This window comes from Sylvia atricapilla, chromosome 21, assembly GCF_009819655.1.
Source record: "Sylvia atricapilla isolate bSylAtr1 chromosome 21, bSylAtr1.pri, whole genome shotgun sequence".
NCBI classification, from domain to species: domain Eukaryota; kingdom Metazoa; phylum Chordata; class Aves; order Passeriformes; family Sylviidae; genus Sylvia; species Sylvia atricapilla.
The window spans coordinates 259566-274129 of NC_089160.1; positions in this window are offsets into that span (position 1 = coordinate 259566).

Below are 14564 nucleotides of genomic sequence, written 5' to 3' on the forward strand. Positions count from 1 at the left end.
TTTCAGCACCTTACTCCCTTTCAGCTGAACTACCCCAAATCTTCAGTCCACAGACAATTTGTATCCCTGCCAGATGATTTCTCCTGCTTTAAGCAAGGGATTTTCAAGGTGATGATTTTCAAAACCCATCTGTATAGTGAAGAGTAGTAGACGAAAATATCACTGACAGTACAAAAGGCCTGGGGAAAGATGTGAATGCTGCTGGGAAGGTTTTTTAGATGAGTAGACACTCAGAATTGCTTTGCCAGTGTTTTCAAGGTATCTACCATTTACCCACAGGATGCTCTAGGTCCCCTGTGATGGCCCTGAAGGGCTTGCCCCCAAAACACACAGAGGGATTTAATAGAGAAACTTTTAACAAACACTTCTGGTGATTTAAACTATTTTAATTTTTTTCTCTCTGGGAGATCCAACACAGCCAATACATCAGTGTGTCCTGGCCAGAGGAGTCAGGCAACATGACCCATTTTTTTTTGGGGAACTACTAATACAATAGCTCAAGAGACTGTTTAAAGGGTCACAGTCACCAAGGAGTCACTTGTGTTGCTCTAACATAGGTCTGGGGTGAAAAGGGAGGTTTGGGACTCTGGAGATGATGACACCCTGGTGTGCTCGTGAGGGCTGTGGGGGCTGTGGGGCCCTGTGGGTCAGGGATAAGTACAAGCATGATGCTGTGCGTGGCTTGGGATGATGCTGTGCATGACCAGGAAGGATGCTCTGTGGGTGCAGGGAGCATGTGGCTGCAGAACCAGCTAGTCTGGGCTTTCTGGTCTCAGGGTGCTGGCAGAACAGGCCTCCCTGGTGATGTGGGGACCTCCACAAGCCAGTGCTCACTTTCTCCCCTTCCTCAGCATCCCAGCCCTGTTCCGATTCTGCCAGTCTCTGGCTCTTTGAAGCTCTTTTCCAGAGTGGGCTGGCAGGCTGGCTGTGGTTTGAAGCAGAAGCTTCTGACACACCATCAGCACGTGGTGATCAGAGAGTCTGCAGGAGCTGTGAGAGATGCGGTGAGATGCCAGGGCGCAGCTTTGAGCTGCAAGTGAGGTGGAAGCCCCAACAGTGAGGAGGAGGCTCCGTGCAAGAGCTCCAGTGGCTCCATCCCCTCAGCATCCTGGAGCAGGAGCCAGCTGCTGGGACACTGAGGGTCTTCTGGAAGAACCACAGCACCCATAAAACCCCGGCAATGGCCTCTCTGTTGGTGAGAGCCTTCATCCTTGCCCTTGCCTTCACCCTGCATCCCCCTGGGGACTGGTGATAGGTGGGGACAGCTTTTCCTTAAGACCAGCCCTGCTCAGAGGCAAAGTTCCTGCACCTGCAATGCTCTGGGGATTTTGCTGCCCTGTTTCTGTGCCCCCAGCAGGCATCATGGGCTCCCTGGAGCAAGAAGAGCGGCTTATGGTTCTTCTCATGCTCCTTCCTGCACAACAGCACAGATCTGGGAAAAGTGGGTCAGTAAAGGGCTGGAATGTGCTGGTTCCTCTCTTCCGGGCTTTAGCAGCTGGGAAGCCTGGTGTCCTCTGGCAGCCAGAGCCGCCCGTGGCTCCTCCTGGGCTGGGGGAGATGGAAGAAGAACAGCAAGTTCCAGATTAATTGCAAGTTCAATGACTGTGTACATGAATATTTAATTATCTACATCTAACATGAATATGCATGATATGCAGATGTGAATGGCAGCCAGCGGGGAGGTGGGTGTTGGCAGGAGTGCAGAAGAGGACTGGAGTGGAGGAAAAGCTGGCACCAGCAGCACCAGTTCCCAGGGAAGCCATGCGTCCCTGCACTCTGGCACAGAGGGACCCCAAAGGGAAGAAGCTGTGGGACTGCAGGGGACAACCTGGGGCACGCAGGGTGGCACCTGGGGTGGTGTGTTCTGGATATGCTTTGGATATGCTCAGGAAAGTGTGACATGGATCAATGGCACAGTGGCACTGGGGTCATGTCTGGAGCTATGCTGTCCTCTACACCTCTGCCTTGGGAACCAGGGTGTCCATGAAGCCCTCCAGCATCTTGTGAACATGGAACAACAGCACCCGTGGTGCTCAAGTGTAAGGGGAAGAGCACAGGTGCTTCCACCTCTGGAAGATTACAGGAGAGGAGGACATGTGCTCATCACCCATCCCTTGAAAGTGGTGGGTGCAGAACTACCTGTCCTGGTGCTGCAAAGAGCCCACCTGCAGCACAGAGCCACTGGCCCTGAGGCATTCAGAGAGCCTGTCATGGAACCTGCCCCCACGCTGGGGTGGTGGAGAGCAGGGCTCCCACAGGGCTCCCATCCAGAGCCAAGCTTCCAGCCCAGTGCCACTGGGCACCAGAGACCACGTCCTCGAGACCTTTCCCACCTGGGAGAGGCTGCCCATGAGCCAGAGGGGTTGGCACTGAGGGGACAGACTGCAAGGGGACCTTCTCCTCGACTCAGTGTTGTCCAAGTGCTCTGTCAGGGAGCTGGAAGGAAAGAGGCATTTTCAGGCTGCTGGGGTTTCAAACATCAGCAGAAACCGGGCAGGTGTTCATTGTGGTGGGAGCCAGAGGGAGGCAGGCTGGCCAATAATGTGGGGGCATCTCCACTCTGTGCAAGAGGATCCTCCTCTCTGCTCTGCAGGCAGGATGCCTGTGCTGCCCTGTGCATGGCAAGATGCTGAGGGGCTGGGAGAAGCTGGACAGCCAGTGACAGGAGGGTGGGCTTGTCAGAAGGACTCACATCAGCCTGTGAAGGCACAGACACGCGGCAGGATTGATGTGCTGGGGCTCAGCTGCTGGGGCTGACCATCTGCATCGCTGCTTCCAGACTGCTGCCTCGGCATTTTCCCATCACCTGCTCCCACACTCTCACCTCCCAGTTCTGTCTCCTCACTGAAGCTCCATGGGCAGAGACCCCCTTGGCTGAAGGAGCACGAACTCTTGCTCAGGGACAGCAAGACTCCCTGGAAACCCATCCTCTGGAACATGGGAGTTGCACACAAGGCAGAACTGCTCCCTGTTCCCAGAAAACATGTCTGGGAGGAAGAAGCAAGCAGTCCACATGACCTTAGTGCATGGAGAAAGGTTCTGCTAGGTCTGAGAAGGAGCTGACACGTGAAAAGTGCATCTCTGGCCCCCGGGAGCATCATGGTCTCTCACAAAGGTCTTTGAGACCTTTCATTCAGAGATTGGAGACAAGTGGCTTCGTCCACTGTGCTATCAGGGAAGGCAGCCCAGGGGGGCCAGGAGATGGACACTGGTGCCACTGGTGCCTTTGGTGCCAGGCAGTGATGGGCACAGCAGAAGAGTTCAGGGTGCAGACACCTGCCCTGGCACTGGGCTGTGCTCCGGCTGCCACAGCAGCACCAATGGTCTGTCTCTCCTGCTGCTCTCTCAAAGCCAGTCACTGTCATCAGGGCCACCAGCACTGAGAAAATCAAAAGTCTGGGAAACTGCTGGGGTGAGAATGCTGAGGATGCTGGTGGGAAGGGTGGAGATGTTGTGCATCACAGCCCTTACTGCCAGGATGGCCCAGTACTATCCATCAGTAATCCCTTCAGTGTCAGCTGAAGGAAGAAGAGGATAGGACAGAGTGGAGAGGAAGCCCCACACTGGCCTCTTGTGGGTTAAATCATGCCTTGGCAAACCTCTGTTCCCACTGCTGGGGACCACAGTGCATGAATTCCTGCCCTAACACTGCACATCCCATCACTTCTGTTCAGGAGCAAGAATCTACTGTGAGAGGCCATTCAGTACCTCTCAACACCGAAAATGTCTCTCCTCAGGAGCACACAGAACATTTGTTTGCAGCTCCCACCCAGGACTGCTGGGTGGTGTGGTGGGAGGAGGTTACAGCTGGGCAGTTCTGGGTGGCTGTAACCAGTGAACTGCCCAGGTAACTGAGTTCCTTCACAGCTGCCTCTCCCTCTGCACAGGGATAGAGGTGACCCTTAGCTCAGGACCTGTGCTAGAGTTTGGCCCAGCTGTAGCCCGTGGGCAGCTCCTGGCTCCAGACTCTGGGCTGTGAACAGTCCAGGAAGGGAGAGAACAGGGTCAGTCCAGAGCCAGCCCTGCTCACAGTCCCTGTCCTTGGACTGAGCCAGTACAGAATGAACCAAACTGAGAAACCAGACAGCTGAACAATAACTCCTCTTTCTTGTCTTTCTTTTTCTTTGGGTTATTTCTCAGCTGGATTTGTCCCTGCTCTGGTTCACAATGCTTTGCCCCTGCAGCGGGTCACAGAGGACTGGGGACAGCAGAACAAACTCCTCCAGCTGTCCCTGGAGCCACGGGAGGTCTGTGCCAAGCTGTGCCAGGAGGGACAGGGCCATGGGCTGGGGCCAGTGTGGTCAGGGCTGGGCTGTCCAGCCCAGCTGACATCAGCCTGACCTTCAGACAGCGTGGGAATGCAGTGGGAACTCTGGAGGGGACAGGAAACTCTGGGTTTGGGCTGTAGGCAGAGCAAGCCATTTCCTGAGGGGCACAGACAGCAAACGTTGGTACCCTGGGGTTTGTACCCAGAGGTATTTGGGGCCGTGCCTGCCCCATGCCTGCATGTCCTCAAGGCAAAGCTGGACAGGACTTGGAGCAACTTGGTATAGAGTACGGTGTCCCTGGCATTGCAGGGAGATGGAACTAGGTAAACTTTAAGGCCCCTCCCAGTCTGTGATTCCGTGATTTTATGATTTACACGATGGGATTTGTACCCTGGATTATTATTTTTACCCCAGGGTGTTGCTGTCTGAGTTTTTAGACATCCAGCCAGAAAACAGGGGAAAATTGAGGTGCCCACTGTCTGTTACCAGCAGCATCCTTCCCCTAATTGCCTGTGGTTGATGCCAGTCTCCAGTCTTCCTCTTCCTGCCCACCCTGCCCAAGCTGCCCCATCAAAGCCCCCCTCCCCAGATCTACAAATCATTGAGCAATGGGGACAAATTCATTTATTACATCTATTAAAACATCACTTCCTCTTTTTGTTTTTGCTTGTAGAGAAACAACAACAGTGTCAGGAAGGTATATAATTATGGCTCATAATGGCAAATTTTACATCCCTGAATTGAAGTATTTAATTAAATTGGATGTTATAAAGCTCTCGTTATCCCCTTCAGATGTTAATAAACTCAAGAACTTAAAACTCCCGGTATTTGCAGCTCTCACCACCCCAAACTGCTGTTATTTATACGTTTCTAGGCTGTTTCTAAACAGAACAGAATTTCATTGCTTTCTGGCCATATGCCCAGAATGAATGGGCAAAATTTAGGGGAAAAAATTAAAAAACTGGAAACTTCTCTGTTTTTCTTTCCTCTGCCCCTTTCACTGAGGGGTGCATGAGCTGTGGAAAACCCCCCAGGGGTTAATGTTGCAGGAGTTGTGTCCAAGACCATCAGAGGCTCCTCAGGAATGCTGGAGGGGAGCATCCTGTGAGGGCTGAACAGGAGACACTGCCCTTGCCCCGTGTCTGCCTGCACGGTACTGCTTTGGGGTTTTTTCTGGAAATGGGTTTTCCCTGATCCTTTTGGGTGATGTGCTGTGTGGCAGAGCTGCAGGACAGATGGACACAACACAGCCCAGGGGCCAAGGCATGATGGCAGAGCTCAGCAAAAGGGATTGCCAAGGCGTGTGTTTGTTCACACTGTCTGGGGGTGTTGGCTCAGCACTCAGACTCCACAAGGATTTTATTCCCAGGGTTCTGAAATGACCACAGGGTGATATCTTGAGTGACCCCAAGCATTCTTTGCTGAGCTCAGGCAGCTGTACCCAGCCGAGCTGCTGCTCTCATCCTCATTAATTCTGTACTCTGGTGTAGAAGCTGCATTGACCAGCTCTGACCATGGCAATAACCCATGTCACACAGCATTGGGGAGCACAGCAGCTCCTCCTGGTGAGGGGATCCACTTCCAGAGCGGCCTTCTAAATTAAACTGACTGGGGTTCACAGGATGGGAGCAGTTGGAATGCTGAGGACTGGAAAGGACCATCACTGCCAGACCAAGCTGAGAATCCACGTGAGCTGGAGCCTTGTGACAGAACATCAGGACTGTGAGAACAAGCTGCAGAGAGGGGCCAGCATCCAGAGGAGCAGAGGAATATGTCAGTCTCGGCACAGTGAGCACTGAGACAGGCACAGAGGGTGCTCTGGAAAGCCACCTTCCAAGCAGGAGGCACCTGTGGCACCTTTGCACTCTGAAGCAGTTTTGAACAGGTTCAGTAAGAGGATCAGAGCTGAGAAAGCACATCAGGACCAGTGAGTTTTTTTATGAATTCAGGCACCAATTTTGTCTGCAGGTTATCAGAAAAAAGTGCTTTGATTTGCAGAAATTCCTTCATTATTCTCAATTTTTTAGAGCGCATTGTGCAGTCTCAGCACTGCTGAGGGTGCAGTGCTTGCTGTGATGGTGCCTCCTCATCCCATCCTGGGGTCTCAGGCCAGTGCCTGACTCGGGCCCTGTGCTACGACTTCTCACCAAGACTCCAGTGCAGGGGGACAAGAGCAGCAGGATTCCATCCTGACTGAAGAGCTTTCCTTGGGGATTTCTCACACCAGGGATGTGTGACCAAAAGTGTGACAAATGGTGTAGGTGATGCATGCCTGCCATCACCCCAAATGGTAAGCTGGTGTGGCTTTCTGGAGTGGGAAATGCTCTCTGAAGTGGGAAAACCTGCTTTTACAAATGTTTCACAGAAGGGGATCAGCGAGCAAGCTGGGCACATGAGGCACATCTACCTTTTAGAGTAGCTGTGGCTGACCCGTCTCTGGAAAAGGCCAGGTAGAACAGGGCTTGGAACAGCCTGGGATAGTGGAAGGTGTCCCTGCCCATGGCAAGGGGTGTGACTGGAAGGGTTTTAGGGGTGGTTTCCAGGAGCAAAACTCCTGTGGGCTGCAGGCTGAGGCCAGTTTCAGGGCTGGAGGTGCTGGAGCTCATCCTGACTTGCCCCACACAAAGCCAGGCAGTGATCCCACCTTGGTTCCCCTCAAATCACCTCTGGTCTGGGGCACGTGGGGTACTTCCAGCAGCACGGCCTCCTTCTCCGCTAAAAACAGGAGGCTCCTGCTCCCCTAAAAACACTGTCTGCACATCCCAATGGCACAACACAGCCCCGGGGCCGGGAGCTTTGGCAGCAGGGCTGGTCACAAGAATGGGGAGCAGAACCGTAGCTGAAGGCAGTGTCACCAGAGGGTCACAGGGGCAGGGCTTCAGCCAAGTGCTGTATGGGCTGCATCCAGCCACTGAACTGCAAAACACCTTTAAAAGGCACTGCCTGGGGACAGGGAAACTGTCACAGGGATGCAGTCACACCCCTGGAAAACACAGAGCAATGTCCCCCTGTACCACATTGCTATAGCTGGACAAAACAGAGCAAAATTGTCTATAAAGACTTGTCCACTTTTATCCCAAAGTCTCCATGTGTGCCTCTGCCTTCAGGCAGATATGCTGTTGACAGCACAGCAACATTTAGGGATGCATTGTAGGCTTTCCCAGGAAAACATACTTGAAAATCCTAATCTAAGCCTTGTACTCATCTGACCTACTCAGCACCACATGATCCGTGTAGCAAATCATCTGGATACCGAGTAATTACAGCCTGGTGCTAATAAATGAGTGACAAACTCATAATTATCTGCAGAAGTTTTGATGAATGATTTTTGGAAAAGCCTTCGTGAATCTTGCTAAGTTTGGAAGGACTCAAATCTATCTGTGCCTTCGGGAATGAGCCAGTGGGAAGGACAATGGCTCCTGGCAGTAGCATGGGGCTGTCACTGATGTCCTGGCTGGCAGGGGAGGGTTCTGTGCCCCGGGAGGTCTCTGGAAAGCTCCAGTTCCTGTGGAGCATGGGAGACAACCTGTGCTCGGTGTGCAGGGAGAGCCAGTCTGCACAGGGACAGTGACAGTGGCAGTCGGGCTGGCCTCAGGTGGTCCTGCAGGGGTAGTTCTGGTGGCCATCCAGGGCATCCCTCTGGTGTCCCATCCAGCTGGAGGGAGCCAGGCAGGCAGCATGTCCCAATTCAGTGGTGAGGGGCTGGCAGGGTGCTGCCTGTCCACCCTAACCCTGCCTGGTTCCAGCACGGCTCCTGCTGTGGCCCAAAGCCAGGAGAGCTGCCTCTCACTCAAAAAGAGCTTGGCATCACCTGATCCCAGCCACAGATAACAGCAGCACTGGGTAGGAACCCAACCAAGGCGGATTCTGGGCCAAGCAGCACGAGGGCTTTGCAGCATGAGGGCTTTGCAGCACTGCTCTGCAGGTGTCCAATGCATCCCCAGGATCCCTGGGGAAGTCCTGCTGGGGCAAATCCTGCTGACATGGAGGGAGTGAGACCACCTTTGGCCAGACCTTCTCCTGCAAATATCCACTGTGCAGGAAGGGGCTTCTCTCCTTGTTCCTGCTGTGCTCAGCACAGGGTTGAGTTCCCTCTTCTGACAAGGTCCCACTAAGGTGGCCCCTGGGCTCTGCTTCCCCAGCCTGACATTTCTCTCTGCACATGGGGATGAAGGCTGAGGATGAGGCTGAAGCACACATCAGCTCAGCTCCATCACTCCATCTGTGGTTTGTGCCTGGGCTCAGCACATACCCAGGCCCTTGAGACTCTTCTGGATTGTGCTGCTGCTCCCTCCAGCACAGACAAGCCCTGGGAGTATGTGGCACTCTGTGGCGATGCTCTACAAAAGCTATGGGCAGCCCTGGGGCTCCCCTGCCCGCTGCAGCCCACACAGCAGCACCCTGGGGTTCCCAACAGGTCCCACCCTGCCTCCTACGGAATGCCTCAGGAGGTGCTGAGCTCTGCCCAGCCCACCGAGCACCAACCGCTGCCAAGAGCAACATCCCCCAGGACAGCAGAATCCCTGCCCTGAGCCGGCTTTCCTGCCATCCTGAGCTGGTGGAAACAACTTTCTTCAAACCTGTAAACCTTTGGGAGTGGCTATAAAGTTGCAAAAACTCACAGAGTGCACTGCAGCACCTGTGAGGACTGATCCAGGTACTCCCTGGGGCTGCCTGCTGGAGGCAGTGAGTGTGTTTCCCAACGTTCTGCCCGGTATGAAAATGAATTTAAATTGATTTTTTTCCTCACTTTGTGGAGCCAGCAATGCATTCCCCATACACAACCCTCAGCTGGCTGATGGGGGTCTCAGAGGGCTCCTTCCCTGACAGGGTGAAACACCTGAAGCAGAAGGGCTCTCCAGAAGCCCTCGTACCCCTGATTTGTGATGATTTATCCTTGGCAGTGTGTCAGAAGCCATTAGGACGTATGTGTCTCTGAAGGAGCACATTTCTCCTGTCCCTGAGAGCTGCAATTACAATAATGAGCTGTGTGAGGGTGAGACCAACTTTTCCAGCAGCAGCAAAGCAGCTCCACAAACCCTGGGATGCGACCAGCATGAGGAGCCAGTGTTGGGAAGTCCACTTCCATCGAACAAGCATCAGATCTCCTTAAAACCTTATACCAACTTTCTCTTTGCACCTGCGAGTTTCCAGGAAGGCAAAAAACTTGCCTTACTTTAAGGAGATGGCGAGGTACGACAATCCTCCCAGTGCTCCAGGAACTGGAGCTTTACAAATAAAAATGTGAGGTCCCCACTCTGCAGGAATTTTGTGCCTGATGAAGACAGATCCTCGGATAGCTGCATAGTGGTTTAGTCTACCAGGAGCCTCTCTGGAAGAAAAGGAGATAAACCACCTCCACAACAACACTTCAGAGCTCTTAGATGGGAAGTTTTTTACCTTTTATCTCCATCCAAATGAAAAATACTTTTGTTCTGCCATGTCAGCTGAACGGACCCTCCCCAGGGCGTGGGGGCAGCCGGGGTGACTGGGCAGCTCACCACATGGATCAGCTCAGCTCTGGGTCCCCTCTCTGGGAACAGAGGGCAGGCTGGTGGGCGTTCAGAGCTGATGGTGGAAATCCCACCACAGTCCTCAGTCAATGGTTTGAGTAACTAACCAGCCTGTGTGCTGTTTCCCCTCTGAACTGCTGGGTGAGACTCTCAGCTCTGCCCTTGAGCCAGATCCGTGCCTTTCACCCTTTCTCAGGTGTAAGAAGCTTTTCCCACTTGGTGTCAGCTCCCTACACAGGTTTTCGTGGGCTGGACTGGTGTCACCATGACCTTTGCTACAGAAGCAGCTGAAATTTTGAAGACTCGCCACAGCTTTTCATCTTCTCTGCATAGTTTTAGTTCCCAAATGGGATGTCCTTTTGCTTCACCAGCCCCAGCAGCAATGGAGGGGGCAAGACAGTCAGTGTATGTGTACACCTGTGCATGGCTCCATCCTCCACCTCTTCCTCCTCCAGACTTCAATTCCCCATCAAGCCTGAACATCGCTTTAATTTTTGAGCCAGCACCCACCACTCTGCCCCCGAGCCCCAAGGCTTCTGAAGGAGGAGCAGAGGAGCAGGCAGTACACCCTGCTGGACCTGCTAGTCCAGGTGCCTGTTCCACAGGGAATTCCTCTCCTGATGCTGGGGAGTCCCAGCTGGGTGAAGGGTGCAGGGAGCAAGGGGCTGGAGCACAGGGAGCCTTCACTTGAACCTCCCGTGTGCACCTGAGGTGACAACCATATTAATGGGTAGGGTCTTCTCCCTCCAGGCTCAGCCCCCTCCATCACTGTCCTTGTCACCTCCTGCAGCCTCACCTGCTCTGCTTACAGCTCTTACACACAGAGATTGTGGGCAGCCAGCCCATGGTGATGTCCGAGTCCATGCAGCCTCTATTTCACAACCTGATTCAGTAAATGCCTTGAACGTGCCTTTTGCTCCCTCCCCGGCCTCAATTACAAAGACAGTGATGTTTGGAGCACAAGTTACTTACTGAGGGTGGGCAGCAGGCTCAGGACAGCCTCATGTGCCCCACACATTGGGATGGGCACCTGCTCAGCCAAAACAGAGATGCTGCTCTGGCAAACCTCAGTCCTGTCTCCCCAGTTCCCTGCCAAGCACTTGCTCATACCCAGAGGTGCTACTGTGAATCCCAAGGGAGGATCTGCTGTCATTTGTCTCTCCTTGAATTCCCTCAAGCTCAGCATTCATTTTTTCTCTCACCTTCCAGCTGATGTGTTGTGAACAGGGAGGAGGAATCACTTGTTGGGTGCCACAGGCAAGGGGGTGGGAGAATATACAAGCTGTGAGGGCACATTTTTCCTTTTTGGAAAGTCTTTGATGTCCTTTGAGTGCAGATGATGACCGTTGAGGGAATTTTGAGTGCTCTGGAATGAGCATATTGGTTTTTTCTGGTTATAAGCCTAAGCCTGACCTAGGTCTTACTAAGTGCGTATTTTCTTTGGTTTTCTTTTCTTTTCTTTTCTTTTTTTTTTTTTTTTTTTTTTTTTTTTTTTTTTTTTTTTTTTTTTTTTCCTAAGGTAGCCTAATGCTGGGGTGAAAAAACTATAGCAGTGGAATAGCTGTTACCTGTTGGTGTGTGAGGCTTAAAGAAAGAGGGAGATGAACATGGAAGGGCTGCCCTGAGTGTGTGTGAGCTGTGAGCTAGGGAGAGGAAACACTCCTTGCAGCATGGTGAGTCGGGGCAGCTCTGGTGATTCCAGGAGCTGCCTGGGGTTGAGGAAGGCTGGTTTGGCTGCTCAGAGCTGGTTTCTCTTTTGCACAGCACAGGGGTTACCTGAAGCATCCTCCAAGCCTGGTCGCTGCCGGAGGCCCCTGACAGCAGGCTGAGCCAGCCTTGGCCAGGAGCTGGTGAATGCCGGTGTGGTGTCACTTCCCTCTTCCTTTGTGCTGTCATAGGGATGTGTGTGTACAAGGTGACATTCACAAATGCAGCTTTGGAAGTATGTCAGAAGAAGAAGAAATAATCATAAAAAAGCTTTAGAAATCTCTGTGCTTTGAGAGCCAATGTTCCCCTTGGATGCTCTATTTAGCAGGTCCAGCAGCCTGAAATCAGGTTAATGGGGAGCACTCCAGCAGTGCTGCCCTGCTCCTTGCAGTGCATGTCCCACTGACTGCAGTGCTGGGCTCTGCAGTGTGTCACCTTGGGAGTAACTTCTGCACTTCTTTCTTGGTTTATTTCTTACTGAATTGATTGTTTAGGGGTCAAAATCATGTAACTGTGCAAGGCCGGGTGGGCTTGGGCCCCTTTCCCATCCAGGGGCTGCTGCAGGTGCAGCTTGGGCCACCACAGCTGGCTTTGTGCGTGGGATGTTGTGCCAAATGCAGAATTACAGATCTGTAACACTGAGCCCTGGGCTCCACGAGCATCACGCGTGTTTTTCCAACATGGATATGTGACAGCAGGATGCCAGGGAAAACTACAGGCAGCATGTCATTCCTCTACATGCCTGACCTGAGGGGATCAGAAGCCTTTTCCTTGGCACAGCAGTACTTTGTGAGCCAATCTGTTGCTGTGCTCTGGCATGGGAGAGTGCAAATGGCATTGGCAGTACCGAGACGTGCAGGAGATGGCTGGAAACCCGGCTGGATAGTTTTCACCTGTCAAAGCTTGCCTCCTTTCCCTCTTGAGGGTCCTGGGGAGCGGAGGCAGAGCAGGGGATTGCTCACAAACAGGTTGACACAGAATCCTGTGACCCTTCTGAAAGAGCTGGGTTGGACTGGGAGAGCATCAAGGGTTGGTTTGAGTGCAGAAAAGGGATGCACTTGGGCAAACAGACTTTCCTCTTCAGAGCTCAGCCCTCAGAGCCCGTGGGACAGCTCATCTGGCTTCTGGGGCCTCGGCAGCTCTGTCAGACCACTGCCACCGAGCCCTTGTGTGAGGATGAGGCATCCCTCTTATCCAGCAGAGGAAATTCCGAGGCAGATGAGAACTCCACCTCCCTCACCATGGGAGAGAGCTGGAGCTGGCATCGGGCTCTGAAGTTCCAGGCCTCAACATGAGGTGGTGCACAGCATCCGCTTCTGTCCCTGCTCTGCCGCTCCCTGCGCAGCAGGAGGGAGCACAATGCCTTAGGGAAGAGCTGGGGATAGAGGAGGTGCGAATGAAAGCTAGAGAAATGAAACCATCAAAATGTACAAAAGAATCGACAAGAAATTCTTCTGGGGGAATTCATCCCTCTAGCCCTGCTCATCTCCACACTGCCTGCCTGCTCTTCAGGAGTGGGAAGAGGGATGCAGAACTTAAAAGGAATTTTTTTTCCTCTGTGTTTCTTCCTCTGTGTTTTGGAAGAACAAGTTTTCGAGGGGGAATCCTGCTTTATAACCTCGTGTAACTTATTCAGTCGGCATGCCAGGCACGCGGCACAACTCGAGTGTTTCCATTCCTGTCTGTGCAGCGGGGATCTGAGCACAGCCAGCCTTGGGCAGGAAAATCGCAATTCCCTGGGTCCAAGGAACGCGCTCACAGCCGTGTGATGCAGAAACCGAGATGGTCCCTATTCAAACCCACAGCTCCTAGAAGGGCTGCTAAGCACTTGCCACTCCAACACCAAGAGGCCTTTGTGGGTAGCAGATTTCCCTGCCCTGGACTGCTCAGCACATCAGCGAGGACCTCTGCCCTCCTGCAGCACACTAAGGTACCATTTGAGCCCTACCGCTGCCGTGTTTTGAGCACGTGCACAGACGAAGCCACAGTAATTGTAAATATTTGCCCAAGGTCACATCTGCCACCTCTGCAGTTAATGCAGGATCCCAGCTAATCCGGCACCCATCAGGCCTCGAGGGAGGCATCTGCAGTGATACATGAGGAAAACTGCCCGAGGGACTTAAATATCCTGTGTCTCTGAGCTATGGGCCTTGGCAGTGGGTCTGTTCAGCAGCTGGAGCCACAGCTGTGCACATCCACCGCAGCCCCTCAGCTTGGGAGTGCCAGCAACAGCCAGATCCCACAGAACAGAGCAGGCACCAGGGCTGATCTCCACTGTGGCCTCCCAGCAGCTCTCCCAGCCCCACGAGCTGGTTCCCAGTGTGCCAGGAGACACTGACAATGATCTCTGCCGTGTCCCCCCTGTAGCCTCTTCAGGCTGCCCTGGCCCTGGCCATTCTGAGTGACACTGGAGCTGGGACCTGGAAGGACATGGGCACACTGTGGAGCTGGCCACCACTGCTCGGGGACACCGGCTGGCCTTTGTGTCCCTGGCTGTTGTGGGTGGAAGGCTGAGCTCTCAGAGGTCAGGGCTCAGCTGCCACTGGTATCTGCTCTCCAGCACTGCAGTGAGCACTGGCAGTCAGGCTGTCACCAAGAGACCCTCGGTGGTGGGACTTCACTGTGACCTCCAGCCATCTGCTCATTTTCACTGGTCTCAGTTCCCTGCAACCTAATGTGCCATGTCTGGGGACTGCCTATTTCTGCTCTGTTGCCCAGCCCCGAGCTCCAGCTGTGCTCAGAGCCTCAAACTACCCCTGGCTACCTGCTGTGGGCTACTAGTGGCTCTGAATTTGGAAAAGTGGCTGTGGTTGAGCATGGATGTGAGGTTGTTTTCTCTAAGGAAGTTATAGTATATATTGAAAGCTTGGTTGACCAATAGGAGGGTTGTTCACACCTCTGGAGAGCCCAGGCCTAAATCAGAAATCCCAAGTGACCCGTCCCTTTTTCCTCTCCCAGCTGGCAAGAAGTTAACATCATTTTGTAAGTCAGGGGCTGGGTCCAGACCCTGCCACCCCCCTGGTGGTTGGGGCTGTGAGATATGATATGATATAATTCGTGCTTAATGTGATATATA